General features: G+C 37.4%; 1 pseudogene; it reads left to right on the top strand.

The window, feature by feature from the left end:
• Positions 1-1,173: 1,173 nt before the first annotated feature.
• Positions 1,174-1,919, top strand: LOC125935997 (general transcription factor 3C polypeptide 6-like; annotated as a pseudogene).
• The last annotated feature ends 2,915 nt before the right edge of the window (positions 1,920-4,834 follow it).

Raw genomic sequence — 4,834 nt, 5'->3', positions numbered from 1 at the left:
AATGTCCATACTATCCAAAGCAACTTATATATTCAGTGAAATCCTTATTAAAATACCAATGGCATTTTTCACAGAACAGAACATATACTCCAAAAATTTCTATGGAACCGCAAAAGATCCCACATAACCAAAGCAACGTTGAGAAAAAGAACAAAGCTGGAGATATCAAATCCTCTGATTTCAAACTATACTAGAAAGCAAATACTAAAACAATATGGTACTGGCCTAAAAACAGACATACAGATCAATGGAACAGAATAAAGAGCACAGAAATAAGCCCACACTTACATGATCAATTAATACATGACTAACGAGGCAATAATACACAATAGGAACAAGATCAGGGCATCTGGGTGGCTCAGTAGGTTAAGCATCCAACTCTTGATTTTGGCTCAGGTCATGATATCATATTTTGTGAGATCAAGCCCTACATCAGCACAGAGACTGCTTAGGATTCTCTCTCTCCATCCCTCCCCTCTCCCCTCTATGCCTCTCTCTCTCTCTCTCTCTCTCTCTCAAAATAAATAAATAAACATTTAAATATATATTTTTAAAAAAGGGAAAAATACCATCTCTTCAATAAATGGTGTTGGCAAAACTGGACAGCTACATGCTAAAAAATGACACTGGGGCCACTTTCTTACACCATATACAAAAATAAATACAAAGTTAAAGACCTAAATGTAAGACCTGAAACCATAAAACTCCTCACAGAAAATATAGACAATAAACTCTTAAACACTGGTATTGGCAATATTTTTCTGGACCTGTCTCCTCAAAGCAAAGGAAACAAAAGCAAAAAATAAGGAATTGGGACTACATCAAGCTAGAAAACTATTACATGGTGAAGGAAACCATTATCAAAATGAAAAAGCAACCAACAGAATGGGAAAAGATATTTGCAAATGATACATCAGATAAGAGGTTAATATTGAAAATATTTAAAGAACTCACAACTCAACACACATAAACACACACACACACACACACACAAACTAAAAAGTGAAAAATGACTTGAACAGACATTTTTCCAAAGAAGACATACAGATGACCAACAGGTACATGAAAATGTGCTCAACATCAGGGAAAATCCAAATCCAAACCACAAAGAGATATCACCTGACTCAGTCAGAATGGCTAGGATCAAAAACACAAGATAGGCCTCTACTCAAGATGGTAGCCCTGGAGAGCATGGCCACTGATTCAGAGGTCCCAAAGAGGTGCAGGATTAGGGTGGCCACTGATGAGAGGAGCTGGGAGGAGAAGGAAGAGGAAGAAGAAGAGGTAGAGCAGTGGGTTTTGGTGGAATTGTCTGGAATTATTGATTCAGACTTTCTATCAAAATGTGAAAATAAATGCAAAGTTCTAGGAATTGACACTGAGAGGCCCATTCTTCAAGTGGACAGCTATGAAGAATAGTATGGAGAGTATGAAGACACTCTTGGGACCTGGATTATATCTGAAGAAAATGTTGAATATGATGATACAGAGGGCAATAAAAAAACAGTGCTAAGATAAAATGCCATACAATGAAGAAACTCAGCATGACAAGGACTCTTCTGACAGAAAAGAGGGAAGGAGAAGAAAACAGGTGATGTGGAATGGCTACAAATCAAGGACAACAATTTCTTCTATAGACCCAACATGATTTTAGCTTTCTGCATGAAAATGAAGATAATAAGCTTTCAGCCTCAGACAAACCTTTGGAAGTGGAAGAGGAAGAGATTAAAATGAAAGATAATTCAAACCTGAGTTATGAACAGGGGAAACCACTGAACTTGGAAATAGAGAAGCCTGGTCCTCTTATTGATATCCCTTCTTCTGAGACAGAGGTTCTGTTTTTATGGAAACTCATAAAACTCACTTCTATTGCCTTAGAAATCACTCCTAGAAGAAATGTTTCTTATAACAACTACTAATGAACTTTCTGGAGTTTTTATATAAAATTATCGTGTAACTTTCAGTTTTTTACTATTTTACTAGTTTTGTTGGCTATACACACATTTCCAATATAGCACAGTTTAATATACCAGAATCATTAAGGATGAGATATGAGTTGAAAGTTTAAAATTTGGTATAAATGACTATAGGGACCCATCACTGATAAGTTCTTTACATTGGAAGTTTTATTAAGGTAAGTGTAAAAGTTTTTTTGTTTTGTTTTTGTTTTTGCTTTTGTTTTTCAGCCATCACAAATCACCATGAACTTAGTGGCTTAAAATGACAGAAGTGTATTATCTTGCAGCTTTGTAGGTCAGCCATCTGACATGGGCTGGGCTAAAATTAAAGTGTTGACAGGACTTCATTCTTTTCTGGAGGTTGGGAGTGGGGGATTATATTTCCTTGTTCATTCAGTTACTGGCAGATTTCAATTCTTTTCAATTGAAGAATCAAGGTCCCATTTTCTTGCTGTCATCTGAGAACTGTGCCCAGCTTCTAGAGCCTGCCTACATTCCTTGGCTCTCTTCAAAACCACTAATGGTCAAGTCTCTCTCATTCTTTGACTGTCTCCTGTTTCTTCCATCATCCTATCTCTGACCCAACTTGCTAATTACCTCACTCAATATCTGTTCTTTCTTTTTTGGGTTTGTAACAAAATCCCAGAATTATTCTGGTTAGCGATGTGTATATGTGGTCACATGGCTAAGTTCTGGCCAGTGACATGGAATTATAAGTATTGAGTGATAAATGCTTCTGGAAAGCTACCTTAAACTTTAAGGCATGAAGGGAAATGGGCCAGTTCATCTTCTCTTTCTTCTTGCTGAAACATGAACATGGTGGCCAGATATTCAGGAGGCTTTTTGGACTATAAAGTAACCTTGGAAATAGAAGTTATGAATGGCAGAGCAATAGATAGAATATTGGACTCTGTAGTACTTGGATGGCTCAGTCAATTCAGGGTCCAATTTTGATTTCAGGTCAGGTCATGATCCCAGGGTCATGGTATTGAGACTCACGTCAGACTCTGCACTAAGTATTCTCTCTCTCCTTTTGCCCCTGACCTCACTCTGTATCTCTGAAATTAAAAATAATAATAACAATAATAATAATAGTAATTAATAATAATAATGGATCTTGATGATAGTGCCCTGTACTTACAAGAATAAAGAAGGTTAATAATAACCTTTAATAGATTAATAATAATCTTTTTCTTCCTGGTAAAATGACTTCAAGATTACCTTTTGGCATTGTTTTCTCTGGAAATCTACTAGATAAAATAACAATAGAATGTCAACTGCGATGTCAGGCAATAGTGTTTATAATTTAAAATATCCCCTTATTGGTAAACTGTATCTAGACCAAGAAGGCTATGACAACTCTGCCCATTGGAAAATATGGACTTTGGGCTTCTTTAAGTGCTGTGTTTCTTATTACAAAAATCCCTGGAAACTACACTCATGGATGTTACAAGAAATATTGCTTCTTGAGGAGACTGAAGTTTCTAAACCAGTGTGGCTTGTGCACCCACCCAAATCATCTTGTTCCCTTACACCTGAACTGACAATTGGGTGCCAGAGTAGAGCCTCCTATTGCAACAAGCCTCAAGCTGCTGTGCTGGTTCGTATGAAATTAAGTGAGCCTGGTGCCGGGTTCAGTCCCATGAAGCCTATTGGGTACTGTAAGTGTGAATACCATTACAAACCTGTGACTACTGCTGCTGTTCAGGTAGATAAGGCACTGCAACTACCTACTTCTGGCCTTTTATGTGAGAGAGAAGTAACTTTTCTCTTCTTTAAGTCACTCTGTATTAGCCACACATAATCCTACTTAATTCATTATGCATTTTGAAAAATAGAGAAAAGTCCAAGGAAGTAGAATGGAAGATTCTTGAGATTTGTAATCTTGCAAAAGGAACTGATCTAGACTGCAGTGTAGTTCTACCTTATTGGGGAGTAAGGTTAGGAATTCCCTGAGCCTGCACCAATGGCTTAACACAATTTAGGACGAAAGCATCCAAGAATAGACAAACAGAAGAAGTGCCCCCAGCATAGAACAAAAGCAGAAAGCTGCTTCCACAGGATGAAAGCATCTGAGAAGTGGTAAACAGGGCAATAGACCACAGCAGACGGGTGAAACTGCCTGGAGCTAATTAGCAAAAGAAAAGTGCCTTGTTGACCCTGAGGTAGCACGCTCTATCTATCTTACCCCCTAGGCAAGTTAAGATAAACAGACAGGATGCCTGGTGCCTGCCATAAACAGCCACCTGCTCAACACCAGGGTTTTGTTTTGTATTGACCCAAACCCCTAACACCACATATCTTCAAAACCCCCTTTCTTTCACACACTGGATTTAATGATCATTGTTTTATTGTCTCTTTCTGAACATCCATCACATTTGTAAGCCTTCTGATCCTAATAAATAGGGAGCAAGGACCCATACTCGGGGTTCTTGTCTCCTCTCAGACATTAGCCTCTCTTGTATTTAATTCTGCATCTGCTGTCTTGCTGGACAAGAGAGAATTCCATACTCAAAGTCTGCAACATACCTTACATTGAAGAAGTTAATAAAGTCTTATATTCTGAAGAAGAAGAAGAAAAAAAAAAGACAAGATATAAGTGTTGGCAAAGATGTGGAGAAAAAAGGAACAGTCATGCACTGTTGGTAGGAATGTAAATTGGTACAGCCACTGTGGGAAACAATGTGGAGGTTCCTCAACATATTAAAAATAGAGATACCATATGATCTAGTAATTCCACTTCTGGATGTTTATCCCAAGAAAAAAAAATGCTAATTTTAAAAGATATGTGCACCCCTATGTTATTGCAGCATTATTTATAATATCCAGAGTATGGAAGAAATCTATTGATAGATGAATAGATAAAGAAGATTATA

The sequence above is a fragment of the Panthera uncia genome (assembly GCF_023721935.1).
Source record: "Panthera uncia isolate 11264 chromosome A3 unlocalized genomic scaffold, Puncia_PCG_1.0 HiC_scaffold_11, whole genome shotgun sequence".
In the NCBI taxonomy this organism is placed as follows: domain Eukaryota; kingdom Metazoa; phylum Chordata; class Mammalia; order Carnivora; family Felidae; genus Panthera; species Panthera uncia.
The sequence above is the reverse complement of the archived record's forward strand: the minus strand, read 5'-3'. Positions and strand labels throughout refer to the sequence as shown.